Source organism: Myiozetetes cayanensis, unplaced genomic scaffold, assembly GCF_022539395.1.
Source record: "Myiozetetes cayanensis isolate MyiCay16 unplaced genomic scaffold, myiCay2020 scf9, whole genome shotgun sequence".
In the NCBI taxonomy this organism is placed as follows: domain Eukaryota; kingdom Metazoa; phylum Chordata; class Aves; order Passeriformes; family Tyrannidae; genus Myiozetetes; species Myiozetetes cayanensis.
The window spans coordinates 18,088,604-18,111,014 of NW_026088185.1; the positions used below are offsets into that span (position 1 = coordinate 18,088,604).

At 38.1% G+C, this 22,411-nt stretch overlaps 1 protein-coding gene across 2 annotated transcripts in view; it reads left to right on the forward strand.

Moving 5' to 3' along the window:
- The first annotated feature begins 558 nt into the window (after positions 1 to 558).
- METTL8 (methyltransferase 8, methylcytidine) overlaps positions 559 to 22,411 on the forward strand; it is a 107,063-nt gene continuing 85,210 nt past the window's right edge. The window contains exons 1-2 of one of the 2 annotated variants that reach the window (XM_050340208.1): positions 559 to 975; positions 8,050 to 8,119. The gene's annotated coding sequence lies outside the window, so the exon portion shown is untranslated. Of the gene's footprint in view, positions 976 to 3,835; positions 3,918 to 8,049; positions 8,120 to 22,411 lie in introns of those variants that run through there. The other variant, XM_050340209.1, reaches the window with a different exon arrangement.

Below are 22,411 nucleotides of genomic sequence, written 5' to 3' on the forward strand. Positions count from 1 at the left end.
TTAGCCCGGCCGCCTCACCCACCCCCGTCAGTGAGGATCCACCTTAGCCCGGCCACTTCAGCCCGCCCCCGTCAGTGAGGATCCACCTTAGCCCGGCCGCCTCACCCACCCCCGTCAGTGAGGATCCACCTTAGCCCGGCCACTTCAGCCCGCCCCCGTCAGTGAGGATCCACCTTAGCCCGGCCGCCTCACCCACCCCCGTCAGTGAGGATCCACCTTAGCCCGGCCGCCTCACCCACCCCCGTCAGTGAGGATCCACCTTAGCCCGGCCGCCTCACCCACCCCCGTCAGTGAGGATCCACCTTAGCCCGGCCGCCTCAGCCTCCGCCTTGCCGGTCACTGAAACGAATCGTGTCGATGCGGGCACCGACTGAACTGCAGGGTTTTCTCTGCGGGCCGGGCGCAGGGCCGGTACCGAGGTCACCGCAGTGAGCGGGCGATGAGAGCTGTAAGCGCCTGCTGTGCCGGGAGCGCCAGGCGAGGCACGAATGTCCCGCGCAGAGGGTGCCGTGCGCGGTGCCCGCCGTGTCGCGGGGCTGTCCCGGGGACACGGCGCTGTCCCTCACGGGCGTCGGGCACGAGTGAAGTTACACCTCATTCGAGTACAGCTACAAACTGGTAGCAAGTGCCGTTGCTCTTTCCCACTCCTCCTGAGTTAACAAGTATATTGTCCCTTGCATCCTGTGGAAACCTGTATCAAAACCTTTCGCCTGTTTTGGTGACTGCTGGGCTGGTGCTGCTGAATGTGTCTCGCTGAAGGGCGTGACACCGCAGCCTGCTGATCTTCCCGAGCTGTGCTTTCCAAGGCAGAATTGACATGGATAATTCTTGTAGTTCAAGTGGAGCGTGTGTTCACCCTACAAAAGGAAGCTTTTGGAGGCAATAACTGTTAACTCCAGAGCAGGTTAAATTTTCTGCTATTGCAAATTGGAATAATTTATTTGCAATCACTGGATCTACAAATAGTTGTGCCTGGTGAGTATATTTTTTTCAACTCGTCCTGACAAGCACTGGAAAAAGGCCACATTTGCAGTCAGGCTTTGTCAGGCTGCAATTCTGCTAGGTATCATAAACTGAACAGGTTGGTTGGTACTTTGCTGGGAGAGCTGCCAGGAGAACTTCCATTACTGCAGGAATCAGTGTTGATTATTTACTGTCTTCCATGTGAGTCAGGGTTCATACTGTACCTTAAGAAAATGTAGAGAAACTGTCTGTTGTCTAGGTGGCTTCTGATCACTGAATAACCTCCATATATTTAGTGAGGGTATGGGTGTTACCATTCACAGAAACCGTTAAGTGAAAGTGTCAAAGAAAATTGTATGATGTGCAAGACAAGGGGTTGCATCTTTCTCCAGAGATGGAAATACGAAGATGATAGTAATGAACTTCCACTAACAGCTGTCGTCCTTGAATTTATTTGCCAGAATTTTCTAATACCACATAAAGTAATGTGTACACCTCAGAACTGGAATCTGTGTTTTATTTCTGTATTTTACATATGCTTCTTGCCTGGCTATAAAATATTAATTTTGTATTTGATGCTTTCCAGTAATACTTTTCAGGTTTACATTTAAAATTACAAATGTAGGAACCAGATATCTCACATTCCTAATTAATTTAGCCAATTGCTTGTTGGTAATTGATCTTCAATACTGAAGTGTATTTCTTGGTCCTGAACCTACATATATATGCTAAAGGTCATGTTATTATTTTTTACATTAGTCCTTCATTTTAGAACACAGAAAATAGAATAGCTAATTTTTGCAGCTCTGACATCCCCCTTTTTCTTTGTAAATGACAGCTGAAGTTTTCAAATAACTCTACCCGAGTCAGTTCAGCAGTGACACAAACACTGACAGACTACTAACTCTATACAAAGAAATCTGTGGGGCCTTGGCAGTCAAGGATCTTACAAGTAACAGCAGTTTCATTTTAAGTAAGCTGGTACATTTTTCATCAGCTGGAAGGCATGATGTCTGTGGTAGGGGGACAGGTTGGAGAAAGCACACAGCTGGTAACTGTTTATAAGTGAGTGTTTTCTTCCAGCTTCAGCTTCCCCGTGGTGGCATCTTTCAGTGTAGCAAACCCCAATTTTATAATGACCTGAAGGAATGTGGATCAGGTACACTGTGAGGTGAACTCTTTCAGTACCCAGCACTGGGAAAACAGTTGGTAGGGGATTTTATACACCCATCCTGTGCATTGGCTGTTGGATGGTCACAGCTTGGTTAAGACATGAACACCAGAGTTAACAGTGATTGTGTGCCCATCTAAACAGAACTAGGGTATTACTGAGAAGTTGTTTTGAGACATGTAAATGAGTGATAAAGGTGCATCCGGTCTCTGCTGCAGGTGAGCAGGAATCCAGACTAAGCGCAGGAAGATATAATTTGATTCAGAAGAACCTCTACTTTTGGTTTTTTTTGAGAATGTTAGACTGCTCTGGTGCCTGAATCAGAAGGGTAGAGAGCAAAGGCAACTGGGCCATCATCTTGTTCTGTCACCTCGTTGTGCTGCTGGGGAACAGTGATTTGCTCTGGAGCATGAGCCCAAGACCTGTGCTAGAGAGGGTAGTTCTTTCCTCAAGTAACTGCCAGTGCTGTGCTGTCCTCTCTGAAAGTATGTGAGTCTCGGAAAAGGCAGCTGGCCTACCTTTCTCCATTGAGGCTCCCTTTTTTCCCCTCGTATTTCAGAAAAATTAAAAGTCCCTCCTACAGACTTACTGGAATGGAAATAATCAGGAAGATCTTATGTCATTATATAAACATGTAATTTTTCTAATATCATTTGATATGTGTGCTTTTGCTGCATTGCTAATACAAGTTTTGTTCCCCTACCCTATTCCTGCTAGATGGACATATTTTTTTTGTTGTGTCACGGTAAAGTGATGGTGAATGATGGGTCCTTTTTGAGATGAGAACACTTTTGCCATCTGGGAACTTTTGTCACAAAACACATACACTAGTGAATGGTCCAGCACTAAGAGTGATTAATTGTTAAGCATTACAGAACATAAGTTTACCAGCTGAAAAATTCCAAGTTCTCCTTCCTCAGGTGTACAGTCAGTGTACGGTGTACGGTGCTCTCTTTTTTTTTTTTGGTATTAAGTGATTAAGAGAGGAGATAATGACAGCTTCCTAAGGGATCCTGTAACGCACCAAAAGCTGCACTAGTTCTGGTTTTATGAGAGAATGTGAGAACTGCCAAGAGATCAGCCCAAAGGGAAGGTTTTCAGGTGTGTTGTCTGCCAGGCTGTATTCCACTCTCAGCTTGTGCACCCGTTTCCCGTTCACCTTTGTGGAGGTTTTGTTGAGGGGGGAGAATACGTTTGAACATTTGTTAAGATGATATCAGAGTTCCTTTTGTACGGATTAGTTAGTGTTACTAGCCAAACAGATAATAGGATAAATAGGAAAGAGAGAGTGTTAAGTTTTTCCAGGGGCTTTATTTAACTTTGCATTAGGATTTAATTATTTTTCTGTATGTAAGCAAAAGGGGTATCTTATATAATCATAAGGTATATTTTAAACTAGAATTATTATGAACTAAGGGACGCTAAAATACTGCATTTTACTTAAAGTGAATGCACTTTTCATCCAGTGACATCAAATTATCTCATTCTGGAAATATGAAATAATTGCCAGATCAAGTACTTAATTATTATTTACATATTAAATAAGAGCCTTAAAAAGATGAAGTGACAAGACCACAGAGATTAGCATTTAGGATTCCTAGCTCCTGATATTCTATTCTTACCAAGAAGTAATATTTATTCTGCTGTAACTGGTAACTGGAACAGTTAAATTTTAATCTTGTCACATTGTTATGAGAATTAGTCGAGTCACTGATTCACAGCATCAGTCAGTTCTATTTGATAAAGACTGGTGCCATGGAGTCATTTTACTGCTGACAGAAATGTAAGTAAAGATAGAATTTGTTCCTTTTCTGTATCTTTATTAAAAAATTTGCTCTGTGTGTTCCTATGAAAAAATTAATAGAAAAAATTTTAGATTCAAACCACAAAGTTCATAAACATGATTTGGGTAGCCAAACCCATCTACTTGCTAGGGTAGGACTAATTTTACTTTAATGTTTTATTCTGAAATAGGATTTCCTTTTTTAATTTATAGATATGTTTTCTAGACAAGCACATCATATCATTTTAAACTGCTGATTATTTTTTTTAATCACGATTAATTTTTTCTTTCTACTTTGCTTGACCTAAATTTTGTTACATTAATATCCTGTTATTTAATCTATTTGACAAGTGTTTTGGTTTATATATTATATAGTCTGATCTATGCAAATAGTTTAGTTTAAAAAATAACATTTATAACAAAAGGCATACACTTAGGTGTGAATGGTACATCTTTGAATGCCTTTGACTACATTAGTGCATGTGTTTTCAGACAGAAAAAGAGAAAAAACCTGCAAAAGGCCTTCTGTAAGGCTTGTAAATGGAATATATATGTGTGAACTTGTAGAGACCTAAGTAAGTGTACATCTTTCCTGTGACACGTGATTTTGAGACACCAGAAAACAATGAAACGCACACATTTTCTAATGGTAGAAATTTAAACAGCTGTTGCTTTCAGTTCTTTAAAGGCTGAGAGTAGTATACAATTTTCAACAAATAAAGTATATTTTGCCGGTATGTGCGTGAATAAGTGGATATTCTACTGCTGCCAAATTTTTATTCAATAAATGCTTTTAACCATAGGCATCATCACCACGGGTCTTGATGGCTGTTAGTATTCAGCTTTATGTTGAGTCAAATCTGTTGTTCCTGTCAGAGAAAGTTTTATAAGATATGAGCCTGTTTTTCTTAGAGAGCAGTTTGACAAAAAATAAATAGCACTGATTTTGTTAGTATTGTTTATGCCAGTAATGCTGCCAACCTCTAACACATTTACAGATCTGCTTTTAGGAGCAAAATATATTTACTGCTGTAAATGTAGCTGGTATTAAAGTCAGTGGAAGTATGTGATATTTAAGCAATATTGTCATTAATCAGGAAAATTATTTTTAATTTCACTATAGTTAAAGAGAATTACATCTTTTCTTGCTATTCATTCCCCTAAAGATGGCTGCAATTCAGGAGTGAGGCAAAAAATCCATTCTATAGGCTGGCTTAAATTCACTGTATATATCCACAGACAATTACTGATCAGCTGTTGTGATTTAGTTATGACAACCATTTAGAGTCCAAAAGAAAGTAAAAAATACAGATCCATGAGATTTTATAATTTCCTGGGTTTCATTTTTACATTTACCGATAAATCTAGCATTTTGTAGCATTTCTTTTTCTGAGAGAAAAACGCTTGTGACTAGTTCATGGAACAATTCATCTTAAAAGGACCATTTTCGCAGCTCTTGTCCCTGCTCTGGAATTGTGGGGGCAAGTGACTGCAGTCATGTCTTGAATTTCACCTTGGTGTCGCAGGAGGAAAAGTGGTGTTTTGCCACCAGTAGTTTTTGCCACTGGTTACTAGGTTACAGACCTATCTTTATTTTTTCTTAGTCTCAGTTGTTTAGTGTGTCAAATTAACCATATTTATTTCAATAGCAATATTTCTCACTGCTAAAGCTGTGTGATTTGATATTTGAAAGGAAGCCTTTTGAATGGAAGGCATCATCTATGATTTGGAGTGTTATTAAAATCATATCTGCATGGCATAGATCGTAACTTCTTTACTAACAAAGAAATCAATAACTGAATCATACCTGTGTGGTTTCTGAGCTTTACTTCCTGCCACATATCAGAAGCTGACAGAGTTACCCTTGTGATGTAGGTATAAAATAAGGATGATAAATACTATCCGGAGTTTTACACGAGTTAATTCAAAATCAGACACAGATACTCAAGTGATGGTTAAAAAGTGCCCTTCCATCTCCTAGTTCCATGATCGATTCAGAAGAACATACTAGTTTTCTTAAATATCATATAATATTTAGGAGTAAGCATTTTAAATGCCTGCCAAGTCTAAATTTGTAAAGTTAAAAGATTACCTCTATAGGGTGGAAATTTCTATGGGCCATTGTTTGAACTCCTAAAATGTACTAGAGCAAATTTCATATTTATTTCCATTGAGAAGGCAAATTACTTTTCATAGAAAGGGATCAAAAGCATTGGAGTGGATATGGTATGTTAATAATAGGAGGTGGGACAGTGAGGGTAGAACTGATGGGACACTTATGGTTCAAGGAATTCAGCACTTTTCATTTATGCTGGAAAAAAATGTAAATTATGTCACCCTCACCTCCTAGTGCAAAGTTATCAGACAGACATCACTAAGTGATATCTCTGCCATTAAAATGAATGGAATGTTATTTCCCTCTGTTTATTTCTTTTGGAAATCTTGCAATATCTTATTGCAAATGAAACAAAACCCCACATATAATGGTGTAAGAAACAAAGATTTGCCTGTAGTTTCAATGATGGATTATTGCTGTTCTATCTCAAAGCTAATTGAAATCCAAGATGTTTGTATCAAAGCTGTAATGAGGCACTAGCAAATACCTTTCTGCCCCACTGGAAATGTAATCTTTCTATTGAACACTTTGTCCTGGAAAACTCCATCTGCAATAGGAATAGGCATTTTGCATTTGAATCAAGGAGGTCACTACTTTGGATCAGATGATACAGTGCACACTCCACTTGCCTTTAGATGAAATTGATCCTTTAGTGCCTTGAACATGACTGTGCATTTTTTATACCTAATTATCATGTTGTTTCATGTAGATGAATTTGGAATGCTAACACTACCACCCCTTTTTGATCTTTGCATATATCAGTGAGACAATTCTCTGAAAAGCCAGATACTCCCTACCTAGGAATACTTTTAAAATATTCAGTTGCATTTCTTTACTGAATAAAACAGAATAAGATCATAGTGTTTCATTTATTGATAGAATGTTTCATAACATATTCCTCACTTGCAGCAGTAAAGCAATAGTTCTATGTATGGTTACTCAAACTTGTAGACTTCTAAACAGCTAGAGACTAAACTAGGTATTCAGCATTGTGGTTGTTTTACTCATAAATAATGCCATTGACTTCAGTGAAGAGAGGCACTGTAGAACTGAGGGGCAGTTGCAATGCGTTCACTCTTACGTGTTAAAACTTCCATTGCCTTTGGAAATGTGACTTGGTTTTTGTTGTGTTTTTGTTTGTTTGTTTGTGGTTTTGTAATATAAGGTGAATTGCACTGAGTGTGTGTACAAAATCATTATTTTTTCCTCTTTTTTTTTGACTTGAATATATGCCGTAGCATTTTCACTTCACATCAAGTGTGTAGATTATTTGTACAAAAAATGGGAGGAAACCTCTAGCTATGGAAGGGATGATGTGAAAGGCATAAATAGCAGCTAGTCTCTGCAAGTGTGAACCTGTTCTTGTTTAAATCAATGGAAATTTCACTGCTGACTGCAATAAATGCAGGATCAAGTCCTCAGCTCTTTCTGAAAATCAATTAGATACATTCTTATTAGGCTTTCATGCCTTTGAAAATCTATCTCTAAACTACTGATAGAAACCAATCAATTAGACCTTGGAGTTCTTTTTATTAAAATGAATTCCACAGTATTGTGTAAAATGAAAGGAAATGCTTAAATTTACTGGCTTTTTATTTATTCAAAAAGAGTAAGCTATATCTTGGGTTGTCAGATCACCTTGTTTTATTTGCTGAAACATGTAGGACTTAACAGAATACTGGTGTGACTCTTGGTGTATTTTGAATTGTTTCTGCCCTGGGAAGAATAGTGCTGGTAGTAGGAAATTCAGCGATGAGAAATTACTCTGTCAGGCCTTGGACTGAAATACCTTTTAAATAGACTTTTTATGTGGTGCTGTAGCAATTGAAAATTCTGATTCAGTGCCTGCTAAGAAAATATTGGAAATACTTTTAGAATTTTCTTAGCCAACTAAAAGTTAGTAATAGTGGATAACCAAAAATACAATTATTTGGAAGATTATTAAGCAATATTTAATGCAAAAAAACTGTGGCTTGTTCTGATTTGTATCTCTTTTGAATCTTTCATTGTTCACAGGAGATTCAGTGGTGGCTGAAGGGTGCATGACACAAGCTGCCAGGTGGTACAGCATAAGGTTTGCATAAAGGTAATTTTTCCATTTCTCCCATCTTCATCTGCTGGTGCAATAACCTGTTTCCTTAAACTGCATTCCTGTTTTATGTATATGTGTATGTGTGTACATATATATGTGTGTGTGTGTGACCATGATGTCGTAAAATGTCATGTTATACATTGTGCCACACTGTGCTGTATTTACCTAGAGAACATCATATTGTTTTGAAATCCCACAGATATAGCTTTTACAGATTTAAAATTACAACATTAACATCTGTGTTATGTAATTCAACTATTTTTAATTGAGATATTAGACAATCTATTTGTTATTATTATAATATAAACTAAAATTATGTAGTGGAGGTAACATATCAATACATGCACATAGTATGCAACTTATGCATAGTTCATATAATAAAGATATTGAAGTTATTACTAGCTTTATTTAATAAGTTCAGATAGTGAGTCAAGTCAAAATATGCTCTAAATACAGTACAACTTAACAAAATCAGGAAAAAAGAAACTTCAGGAGAATTTCAAAACAAAATAAGATCGAAAGTGGTATTTCAGGTGTTACTGTATCATACTTACTTATAGTTAGGAGGATAAAAATTAAATGAATGGAAACCAGGAACTATTACATTTGCCAGCTGTATCTGTATATATTTGAAAACCTGATCCTCAGAAACTACTGAGTGCATTCTCTTCCAACTAAAAATAGTAAAAATGTAACTGTTAACCTGAGAACAAGCATGAGAAGTATTGGCCTAGAGATAATTGTTTTGAAAAGTTATTTTAAGCTAATGAAAAGAAGGTCGTAGAAGAAAAGTGCCATTTCAGCCATGTAAGTGTAATAATACCAGCTAATGCAGGAGTGTGTTCTGGCAAAAATAAATAAGCATTGCAAAGCCTGATTGGAATACAGAAATGTATCCAAGTGAGTAAGCATCAAATGAAGGATTATCCCTACTTGTGGAGAATCCATTTCAGCAAGAAATTGAACCATGGACTGCTGCATCTGAAATTCGTAAGACTCCCTAGAGAGCTGAAAGGGAATCTGCAGGTTCTGTCATCAGTATGCCAAAGATCTGTGCACTGTACCGTAGTGCACACAGGCAAATGTTCCTGAGATTTCCCTTTTTAAAGGACTTCTTTCAGGATAGTAATCAAACCTCGATGTTCTGAGTTTTTAAAACTACAGCAAGGTTCTCTTGGCTGGTACTTTGTATGTGAATGCAGGAAAGAAGATCTGGTTTTCTAAAGGTTCCAAAATAAGAGCAAAAATATTGAGATGTTCTGAAATGGCTTGAAAGGTAAATAGAAGGTTCTAAAATATTACCAAATGTGCTGGCTAACCACAGAGAAAAGAATAAGCATTTAAAGCAAAATATTTTATTCCATATTTATCTTGAATTGGAAAGAGAGTGTCCAAAGCAAATAACAGAAAGACAACCAGATGTGCAAAACTGTGTGTCAGGAGACTGGGGAAGTGTGGAGGACAAAACTCCTGAGACTGCAGAATGAAGATGTTGGATATTAGAACTGATTTTGTACTGGAGGAGCTGCCAAAATGATGATGCTAGAATATATTGGTGCAGGAACATCCTATGTGTTTTGCATATATCTCAAATCACTTCCAGAACATCATGCTAGACCACTCCAGAGCAAAGAAATTATCCATGGATAGTGAGTTGAAGAGAGAAAAGATTTTTACATACCTTTGTTGATATGGTATAGAAAGTAGAACTGCTGAACAATAAAATGACAAACCAGGTATTCTTAAGATTATTAACTGTAGGAACTAAAATAAACACTAAGAATGATAATGACCTCAACAGTCAATTATGGGTGTTCAATAGTTCTAAAAAACCCCATCCTAACACATCTCAAATAGACAGACTTAAATGGACATGAACAAAATCTCCTTAAAAACTGTGGTGAAAAGCACAACTGTCTTTTACTTGGACACCTGTTTTGTTTGGGAAAGGATCACATTATGAGGTTCTGTCTCTGGCCTCAAGAGATAATGTGATCTATAGAATTGATACTACAGAAGACTTTACAATTTTACTGGATTTTTGTAACTTTGTGTTCTGTGTTTCTCCTTCCACGTGTTCAGATGGTAGGCTCACTACAATGTGTTGTACTTCTCATATCATCAGGAAACCTGTGGCAGATATTTTTTTATTTTAGAAACACTTGTTTGCTGTTTCATTCTGCAAGCCTTCCTCTCTTGATTTTGATTCAGTCCTGTGTACAGCTGGTGGATTAGAGTCTATCAGACACAAAACTGTTCTGAAGAATCGAGAGATTTTAGCAGAATATCCCAGCAACCAGAACTGTGCAGATGAGTCCAGTTAAGATACAGTTAAATACTTTTTGCCAACCTTTAATGAAAAACACTGTTGTAAAGCTGACAGCAACAGCTAAGAAACATAAACATATATTTAAGTCAATGAAAACTAATTAGATGAGCTCTCTGACATCAAATTCAATGTGATTTGATTATAAATCCAGAAAGGAAGCTTCATGTTTATGAAAGTTAGATTTCCAGTGACATTGTAATGAATTGCAGCACATGTTTGCCAGTGATTTTTGACCTGATGAAACAAAAAAAATTCATTTTGTTTATCCTAAAACAAATGGCTGCATGTGTGTGATAACACTGTAAAAAACAACATTGACTTGTGGAATGTTAAGCATTGGGTGACATTTTTCATTATTTCAAGCAAAGCAGATCGTATTCATAATTTCACCTTTGTGTGGATATACAGATACTTTTACTGTAGAAATCAAGGCTTAATCTCTTTAGACCTTCAGTCCTAGAACTCAGCTGAAGTCAATACTTTGGACATTTTCTGCTGTCCTCAGTGAAAAGCTTTCTTCTCCTTACATTTGTATTACTGATATAAATTGGCTCATGGGTCAAGCACAGAGGGTAATAGTGAATGGGGTGACATCACACTGGTGACCTGTCACTACTGGGGTTCCACAGGGCTCCATCTTGGGCCCTGTGCTCTTCAACATCTTCATAAATGACTTGGATGCAGAACTGGAAGGAATACTAAGCAAATTTGCAGATGACACAAAACTGGGAGGAGCTGTTGACTCCCTCAAAGGCCCTGCAGAGAGACCTGGACAAATGAGAGGGCTGGGCAATCACCAACCATAGGAAGTTCAACAAGGGGAAGTGTCAGATTCTGCACCTGGGATGGGGCAACACTGAATGTCCACACAGACTGGGGAATGAGATGCTGGAAAGCTGTGTCATGGAAAGGGACCTGGGGGTCCTGGTCGATGCAAGTTGAATGTGAGTCAGCACTGCCCTGGCAGCCAGGAGGGCCAACCCTGTCCTGGGGGCATCAGGCAAAGCCGGTTGAAGGAGGGGATTGTCCCGCTCTGCTCTGCACTGGGATGGCCTCACCTTGAATATTGTGGTAGTTTTGGGCACCACAATATAAGAAAGGTGTTAAGATATTGTAGAGTGTCCAAAGGAGGGCCATGAAGGTGGTGAAGGGCCTTGAGGGGAAGCCGTGTGAGGAGCGGCTGAGGGCACTCGGTCTGTTCAGCTGGAGGAGACTGAGGGGAGACCTCATTGCAGTTACAACTTTCTCGTGAGGAGAAGAGGAGAGTCAGGCTCTAGTCTCTTCTCTGTGGTGACCAGTGACAGACAGAACCTGAGGGAATGGCCTGAATTTGTGTCAGAGGAGGTTTAGGTTGGATGTGAGAAAGGGGTTCTTCTCCTAGAGAGTTGCTGGGCACTAGAACAGGTTTCACAGGCAAGTTGTCACAGCACCAACCCTGATGGAGCTCAAGAAGTGTTTGGACAACACTCTCAGGCACATGATGTGACTCTTGGGGATGGTCCTGTGCAGTGCTAGGAGTTGGACTCGATGATCCTTGTGAGTCATTGTTCTTCACTGGTGCATCCAATAGTCCAAGTATAAGATAGGTTGGGCAGTATAAGATAGGTAGACAGCTTAATGTCAAGCTTAAAATTTTAAAAATCCAAGACAGTATTGACTAGTATAATCAACAGTGATTTCAGTGTATCGGTGAAGCACTGTCATGTTTTGGTAAGCATCAGGGAATAAGACAGTTTTTAGGGAAGAGCTCTGGAGAACTGGCAACACTGGATCCCAACAGCTTAGACAGCTGTTTAGGCAACTGCTGATAAGTCTATTGGTAAGGGACACTTAAATCAGGTCAAATGTTTGTTTGTTTTGGCTGACTTTTTTACTACAAATAGAATACAAGGATGAGTCCTCTCCAAGTGGTAAAACCTAACCTGTGGTTAAATATACACTAAAACACTTGAAGGGCTTTAGATACATGTTTGAATTTGTGTTAGTTAGATTTTATTATTATTTTATTATGCTTTTAAGGCATCAAAAATTAATTACTTCCATTTAGAAGCACAGTTGGTTCCATCAGTGCAAACAAAATGATGGACATAAAACTGCCTTGCTAAGTAACTCATATGAAAAAAATGTGCTCATTCTATAGTACATACATACATGTGTGTGTGTTTGTATGTACCTGCATACACTTTCTTACATATAGACACACACAGTAGTCAAGGCTCTTCCTTTTCAGAAGAACTTTCAGTCTTACACCATTTCTAAGCTATTTATGTAGTATCTGTAGGTCAGGAGGATACACTTTACAGAAAAAGCTTTTTCTTCCAAGAAGAGGAATAAAATTTTCTAAATGTGCAAGCCAGCTACCTATGCCTTTCTACAGTTGCTTATGCAGTTGAAGGTCATTTATTAGGCCATTATTAGACCTGTCATTTAAAAGTCAAAAATAACAGTCCAAGAATTTGGCAAAAATAATAGATTTAGCATGTACCCTGTTTACAGATAACTTTTTTTAAAGTTATCTATAATCTAAAGTTAATCCATAAATTTTGGATCATGACAAATGGTAGTTTCAAATGCTAGCTTTTAGATGTCTTAAATTACCTACTGCCTGTGGTAACCCCCACCATTTTATGTACACCTGTATGACGTGTAGCCTATTACAAGATTTTTACTTAGACAGCATCAGAAGTTGTTTTTAAATATTTGAACTTCAGAATGTATGTCTGTCTCCTACAAAGTAGCAAACACCAGCTGGCCATATGCATGTGTGTTTGTGTGTGTATGTACCTGCACTGCTCTGTGTTCATTCTTCCATGCAAAAAGATGTCTAAACTCACAGTAGATAGGCAGAGTTCCTTCCTTTAGCTTCTCTTCATGGGAATGAATTGGTTAAATAATATCAAGTGTGCAACTATTGTATACAACCCAAAGGCATCTGATTTTCCTTTCCAAATGACTGTATGACTGCACTATCCTTAGATCAACAAAAAGTGTAGTTCTATTAACAGAAAACTTACATGAGCCAAGGGAAATATTTTGCTGTATTGAGCTGTGGAAGCTAGTATACATTTAAAGCAACCAAACAAAAACAACCAAACAACAAAAGATAAATAGTATAAAAGGAATAAAAAGTGTGATATTTCCCTACAGTCAAGGAACTGTTGGAATATATGACTTCACTTAACATTTGTCCTTTTTCTTTCCTCATATATTGTATCGATAGTTTGATTACTTGTGAAGTACACGTATGTTTAAGGAGCTTTTATCCATAAGCTTGGAAGTAACTCACATTTCCTTAAGTTAATATTTGGTGTTTATAACTAAGTCAGACTTCAATTTCTTGTGTGTTAGAGATATTAGAGAGCCTCAAATGCAATGGAAATAAAGTAGTCCTGCACTTGGGTCACAAGCCCATGCAATGCTACAGGCTTGGGGAATAGCGGCTGGAAAGCTGCCTGGTGGAAAATGAGCTGGGGTGCTGGTCAACCATCATCTGAACATGAGCCAGCCTGTGGCCAGGTGGCCAAGAAGGGCCAACAACATCCTGGCCTGTATCAGATATAGTGTGGCCAGCAGGACCAGGGCAATTATTCTCCCCCTATACTTGGCACAGGTGAGGCCACACCTGGAATCCTGTATTCAGTTTTGGGCTCCTTGCAATTAAAGAAAGACTTTGAGGTGCTGGAGTGTGTCCAGAGAAGGGCAAAGAGTTTTAATACTTGGCAATTTCAATCTAAAAAGTAGTACCTGTCTTGCTTTCTGTGTTTCCTCCAGTGTCCTACAGTGCATTTAACTTAACACCATGTGCTGGTTTCAGCTGCAAAAGAGTTCGTTTTCTTCCCAGTGGCTGGTGTGGGGCTGTGTTTTGGATTTGTGCTGAACACAGGGTTGATAATACAGAGATGTTTCTGTTGTTGCTGAGCAGGGCTTACACAGAACCAAGGCCTTTTCTGATGTCTGTGCTGCCACACTGGCAAGGAAGGGGGGTGTGTGGGAGGCTGGGAGGAGACACAGCTGGGACAGGTGACCCCAACTGACCACAGGGATATTCCAGGCCAGATGACATCATGCTCAGTATAGAAGGTGGGGAGAAGAAGGAGGAAGGGGGGATATTTGGAGTGATGGCATTTGTCATCCCATGTAACTCTTACATGTGATGGGGCCCTGCTCGCCTGGAGATGGCTGAACACCTGCCTGCCATGGAAAGCAATGAATTAATTACTCTTTTTTTGCTTTTGCTATTAATTATCAGTTTGCTTTGGAATTGTAAAGCAATCATGGCACTCCAAAATTTATCTCCTCTGGAATGGAGAACAACTGTAAAAGTTGCCTACCTGTTTACTTCACCTCGTTGTTCTTCCATGTCATTCTGAATTATCCACAGACCACCTGCCTATGTACAGATAGGGTTGCATATTTCCTGGGAACCTCAGCTGTGAGGTTTTTCATTGCAAAGCTTTTTGATAAAAACCCATTAAGTCACAATGGGCAGATAAGCTTGTTTTGTGAGAGACTATCCATGCTTGTACACTTGTGTTGAGGAGTGTGAAAAATTACTAACATACTCCAGGCATCTTTGACACGTGAGTATTTGTTTGGCAGTGCAGAAATCTGTGTGTTCCAGATACAGAAGAAAATACACCTAAATCAAGTGTATCAGGAAATATGTATGGAAGCACTGCAGTGCTTTATCTCTGCTACCCATTTTGTGTCTCTGTGAGAAAGTGGAGTAGTTCTTCAGTCCAGGTCTGAATACTCAGTTGCCCCTGGCAGTGGAGGAAGCCAGACCTGCTTGGTAGATCATTGCTACAGCCAGGCAGAGAAAGAGGAAAATGGGACAGAGTCTAGCAATCAAGAGCCATTTGATGAGTTGTCAGATGAAACTATGTCAGAATGAAAAGCCTTTTGCCAGAGGTATGTTGGTCATACAAAGCAAAATTAACGCAGAAGATCTGATTAACCAGTGACATTTACATAATCAGTTGATGTAGCATCATTTGACAACTCTAAATTTCCAGTTGGATAGATGATTGATACAGATGACAATGGTGATGGAAGAAGGCATTATGTACTTTCAAAAACTCATGTTTACCTTCCATGTACTTTTTACCCAGTATGAAAAAACATACCGTAATAGTCTTGAAATTATTCTTGGAGCGTATATTTATTTATGTTTTTTATTAAGTATAAGAGCAATGTTCTTGTCATTTTGCAAAAACAGCTCCATGGGACTCAGTTAATAAAGCACCAGCCTGGAAAGCTGGGAAGCTGCCAACAAGACTTCTGTTTTTCTGCATAAAATCCACTTTGCATTTTTTTTCATATTCCATAGGAAAACACTATGGTTTTAGTTAGTTTTCACTGATACTGTGTATCTGTAGTTGCATCCACTGTTTCCATTTCATAGGCACTTTTCCCTTTCCTCTCAGAAAGTCTCTCCTGGTTACATTGTGGTTAATCATGACTGGTTGGTTGCTTTTAAAAAATCTAATTGGACAAGTTCCTGTGTTGGGTCAAAATAGGATATGATGTTTTGTCTTTCTGATCAGTCTGATGAATCATCTTCATAACTTCACCTCCCTGACTTGGACTGCAAGTGTAGAAAAAAACTGAGGCAAAGAACTGCTGTCAGATGCTGGTAGTTTTGTTCCAGCCCTGCACTGAACCGTGTGAATGAATGAAATGGCTGAAAGAACTATTGGAAAGAAGGTGAGCTGTTATCCTGTTAGGAAAGTCAGTTTTATTCCAGATCTTTACAAAACTAAAGCACAGTTTATTTTTCAGATGAAATTGTGAACATTTATGTGAGCTCATATCTCTCAAAGGAGTCTTAAAGCTGCCTTTGTCCTATATAGGATAGTTCTATATTATATTTTGTAGGAATAAATGTGGACTTGCTCTGTGACTGCACTGAGCCTCTTGGACTCTTTTGCAACACAATGAATATGGTGACAGTTTGAGCTGGCTGTGACAAGCCCAAACTTGAGCTATTAAAGTTTTGTCTTGGTTATAGCTCTGTGTAGTCGATTTTGTGAGGTGGGTTCTTACATTTTGGGCAGAAGAATGAACATTTACCATCTACCTTCCTAATACGCAGACTTCCCATTTAGCTTCATAGAAACAATCATAAGTCATAGTTATAAATATCTATATAGAAGGAAGACAGCTAATAGCAGAGGATCATTTAGTTACTAGATAAAAGCATAAAATCCAATGATCAAAAGTCGAAGGTAGATAAATTTAATATCTTAATTAGGTACTTAAAAAATTTTGTTAATTACAATTTGGAACAATGTATCTAGAGTAAGGGGAATATTCTATCACCAAAATTCTTTAATTGCCATTTTTTTTCCGTATGCTCACACACAATTTCTGAACTGATACGGGAATTAATCGATTAAAGACCTACAACTTTTGATTTGTAGAAGATCAAAATAGCTCACAGAAGTTGGACTTCACACTCTGAACTTCCTGGTAAGGCACCTTGCCCTGAATTTCATCAATAGAAATCTCATTAGCCAACCGTGAAAAATAGAGAGGGGAGAAATAAGACACTTCTTGTTCTCTAGTGCTCTCCTCCCCATGCAAGAGGAATTAAAGTCAAATGTGACGTAGCAGAAGACAGTAAAAAAAATTAAGAGGTTTTGAAACAAAAAACCTCTATGTCAACACTCCACTCTAAAAGCAGAGGGGGCAAAATGTAAAACCCCAAATCAAGTCTCAATTTACCATGTTTTGAAAAGAAAATAAATGGTTCTGGAAGGTAGATAAATGCTACCATAACCCTTATGGTAATTTTATAGCTATGTATCGGGTTATTAGGTTTATCTTCAAAATAATTCTGTGTTCAGGGGAGTCTCAGTAGAATGGTGGGTTCACTAAGACTTTGGGTGCTCAGATAAACTTCTAAACTCCAGGAAGCTTGTCCACAGACCCCAAATTCAAGACTTTGCTAAAATTTTAGTCAAGAAACACTGATACTAAAGGTAATCTTTGGCATATGCAAAAATACCAAGCAGTTATTTCAGTGGCCCCAAGATGACAATGTCCTTTGAAGATTTTGTAGGTGATAACTGAGTATCTCAAGTATGCTATTTTCTAGCAGCAAAACCAGCACTGCAACAGGTACAACTTAAGGGATCAGTTATTCTTAATAACTGAATTTTACGAGATAATCATAACTTTGTAATCAACTAAGTGCAAAATCAGTCATTGCGTAACCTGTTTTTAATGTCAGAATATATTGTTGTTCATGTAACTAACTGAACAAAAAGGGAACAAAATTAATTCTTACCCATCTTTCTATTATATACGTCTAGTTCAGGAACTCCAGAATATTTACCTCAGTAATATGATACTATCATCCAGTTACTGAATTTAAACTTTTAGACCAGGTAGATAATATTTATTTCTAGTTTGTTTAATTACTGACTCATTATGGTATTTAGTTTTATTTATTTTTTGTATATTATTTAATTAGAAAAATTACTAAAATTTGGTTAAATGATCTGTTAATAATTACATTTGAAAACCTATACCCTCTCAGAGCCAAACCCTCTCAAACTGCCCACAGTATTTCTTGTGTGCTTACTGTGGAGTCTTGCTTTGCTTGTGCATTTTGATGCAAACTTTTCTCAGTATCTCAAAACATGGCATTTTCTGTAGGTACTGTAGGTTGACAGAAGACAACAGTCTGCCAGCTGGCTGTAAATGATTTCAAGTTGTACAAGTCTGCCTTATAAGGAAAAATCTTAACCCCTGTTTCAGTGTTCAGAGCATGTAATTCAAAATTAGAGAATGTGCAAAAGACTGTACAGACAATGATTGCTAAAATAACTGTAACAATGCACAGTTTTCTCACCCTTTTCTCTCTGCTGAAGGACTCTGCATATCAGACACATCACCACCCAGCAAATTCTGATGAGAGTTTTTGTTAATTACATTTTCATTACAAGGTGTGCTGTGGCAGTTCTATATAAAACCAGTGCATTGCTTCCATTATAGTTGGACATTTGCATTAAACCACAAAGAGTTTCCTTCCTTATCTTGTTCCTGGCTTGAGACCAGTAGCTTTCTTGCTTTTTATTAGTTGCAGCATAACCTAAAATAGAGGCTGAATAAAGTAATTGACCAAGAATATAGCTTCAAATAATATTGTCTGTGTGCCCCACTCCATCTTTCCCTTTTCTGTCTCTCCCTAGGGGAAAAGCAGTTATCTTCCTTATGCTAAATCCAGTTTCTATCCACAGCAATCATGTAAATCTTGGCATCAGTCTCACAGCAGAATAGAAAGTCAAATCAGCAGGAAACTTCCCCATAAGAGCAACAGGCAGCCCCAGGAGGAAGAAAAAAAAAACAACAAAAATATCCTCTCAAACTCTTCCATTTATTTTCTTTCAAAAAATAAGTGTTCTCTCATTAGAAACACTCAGGTTTTCTTGTATTTTTAAAGATAATACGCCTTCAAAGAATAACAACTCATTGTTCAGCAAGCCTGCCAGCCTTTCAAAGCCTTTTATTTCAAAGCTTCTTTCTGAATAAACAAATCTTTAAAGAGAACAAATTGAAGTTTCTGCTTCTCCTAGTGTTTTACATAGAGGCTACACAAACTGTCTTCTCTCAAAATGAGTCAGACCTTAAATTATAAAGTAACTAAAAAATGTTGGATGTAGCTGATGGGATGGATTTTATATCTTTTTACATACAGACTGACTCTAAAGCAACAAAAATATTTTTAATAGAAAATTCAAAATATTAGAGCAAAACCCCAAGATATTCTTTATTATTACAGTTCTTAATGTTAAAAAATATTATTAGTAATTTGATTAGGGATGTTTTAAATGTTTAGCGATAGGCAAAGGAAGACTAAGTATAAGACAAACAACTATCATATAAACATATTAAGTATAATACAAATAACTATCATATAAGTATGTCAACAACATAATAAAACTAAAGTGTGGTTTGTAATATAATTTGAATTTGTACATATTGAACTGATGTACAAAATATCTTTTTATCCAATTATTACATTCTACAAGAGCTGATTTCACTTCCAAGTGAATTAGTCCTTTAAGGCATTAGGAGGAATTGTCTTGCTCGTACTGAACTGAGTTGTGCTCCTGAAAATGAGAGATTAGTTACTAGGGTTATAAACCAGAGAAAACATACCCAGAGATACAAAGATTTCATTTGCTAAAGCAGAAGTTCAGAGAATACAAATATAGGAATAAAATGTCCTTAGAAGCAGTGGAGAAAGGAGTTTGGAATAAGAAGGAAATATTAATTAGTGAATGGAACACGTGTAACTCAGTAGCTTGGAAAGCATAATGTTAGTAAGTACAAAATAATGTGAAAGAACGTGAAATGTGAAGAAATGTCTGAACTCTCACGGGATTGTAGTCACCTCTTCACTTAGAAGACCTGGGCATCGCTGTGGAGATCTCAACCATATGTAGGTTCCTTGATAGAGCTTCCTATAGTTAGAACCTGAGTAGCAACTGAAAGTAAGAAAGAGGTTCAGAGTACACAAGACTCCCCAGTGACTGGTGTAGGCTTGCAGAGGAAGAAATCAAAAGCAGCACTCTCTGTGATTCTGTGCCAGAATATTTGACTTCTTATTAAAAGCAGGTACAAATGGAGTACAGGTACAGTCAGAGACTGGAATAACAGTGAACTCTGCTGTCTCTAAAGTCAGCTAAAATCACTGGGAACAATTCTTACTTAAAGATACTTTTCTTCAAAGTGAAGTAACAGTACTGTGGGGGATTTGAACAGCTGTTGATGTGCCAGTGGCTGAGTGCCTGTTCTGCCTGTGAATTTTATGTGATTTATTTGAGGATAGGATGGTAGTGCTTAGGTCTGTATGCAAACTCAAATGGTGCTTATGGTTATTCACTGGCAAATTCTTCCCAGGTTTTTGCAGTGCCATTGTCAGGGTCCCACTGCTTGGTAGCCGAGAAGAGTTCAGCCAAATCCATGTATAACATGGATAACAGGCTCCAGTTGTTATTTCCAGTCACCAGCTGTATAATTATCAGTACATTTTGAAAGCTACTGCGGTTCTGGTTTGCAAGGCCCTTGCAACTTCTTATGGTGTGCAATAAAGTGAGGACAAGATTTATCTGTGATTTTACATTGCTACAGATTTTAAACATACTTTTCAACATGGAAATGTATATTTCCAGATGCTGCTCTTACTAGGTATGGAGACCAGTGAAGTGATGGTATTGTTACTTATCATTGTAAATGAAGGGAAAAAAAAGCTTTATGGACTAACTGTCCAGGAAACATCTTTGTTCACTCCATGCACCTCGTCCATTATTTGTAGATTATAACTACAATGTAATTTTAAAGCTTTTTAAGCACAGTATTTCCAAAAAACAATATGAAGAGAAGAAATAGTTATAAATGGAGAAGACACTGCACGTCTACAGCAAATACTCCATTTCTGAGTACAGGCTGAATATGCAACAAGATTGCTGTGAGGGAGCAATGAGGGCTGGCTGGGAGCAGGGCAGGCATGGAAATGGCAACCAGGTTCAACTGCTGAGGCAGGCTGACAGTCATGCTGGAAAGTCAATCCACAGGTCGTAACCCAACCCACTGAGGGTCAGAGTCCTGTGATCACTGGGCAGGTCCTTGGTGATGGGGTCAGGCAGAAGTCAGGTCAGGAAGCCAGGTCCAAGGGATCACAGGCAAACCCCAAAACACCCAGATGGAGCTTAATTAGAACCCCTGGATTTATGGGCAGGCATGGTGGGGTAAGGGTACCGGGTGAGGTTGATCAGGGCCGTTAAGCCCCATTAGTGTGTTCAGGACCCTGACAATTTTAACATTACATAAATTAATATCTATTGGCAGTCTTGCATTTGGAACAGATGAAAATGATTTCTGGAGGCTGTGCCTTACTGAACTTTTGTTCAAATTCCTCATTACAGATGCAGTAATCATAGTAATGAACAGACATGTAAATTTTCTTGTATTTTTAATCCTGTTGTATAAATCTGTTCAGAAACTGGAGCTAGACAGTATTAGTACTTCCATTGCCACAGTGATCTATGAACTATCCTTAACTGCAACAGCAACTGCTGTTTTTAACAAAAAGATCAAGCACTCAATCTGAATTACTAGGATATTTTAACCTAGTATTTCTACCAGATCCAATAGTCATAGCAATAATGAGAGTAATGTCCTGGAGAATCAGAATTACACTGAGTTTTGCCACTTTGTTGACCTAAACATGAATAGCAAGCTTTGTGAAAAGCCACAGAACCCTGTACCTCAGTAGTCCACTGTCCTTAACACTATGAAACCACTGCCATAGTTAGCTATAGGAGACAAAATATCTTCCAGTGTAGCCTGAGAGAACAGGTAAGCAAGTAAGATCAAGTGATAGCACTAGCATACCATGTGCAAAATAGCTCTCAGTAGTACTGAAACTAATATATTCAGTGGAATATATCAGAAAACAAGTCAGCATCCACAAAGGGAATAAATTAAGAGCAGAAGCTGTCAGCATGTATCAGAGGGCAGAATTGTACTTTTCCATTATTTGAAATGGGCATTAGTGTTCCCTTTTTCAGGATAAAATTTTATGTGAGACTGCAAGATCAAATGGCAAAAGTACTGGATGTTCCTGATTTTTTTCTAATTCTTGCAACTTTCATATCTTGTATATGAGCTTATTCCTAATCTTTTATATTCTCTTTGTTGAGTCTTTTGACCAAGCTTGTATTTGCACAGAAGTTACAAACAGGAGTTTAGGAGCTCTGGGGTGGAGCACAATAGAGTACAATTTTCAACATCAGGGATGAAGAAATACTGTATTTTAAGTGGGCCCCTTAAAAGAATAGAAAAGTAAATACATAAATTCTGACACGTCTGTGTGTTTTATGTCTACTAACTTCATAATTTTATTTTGAGGCAGATGACTTATCGTATTGTGTCATCTAAAGCAA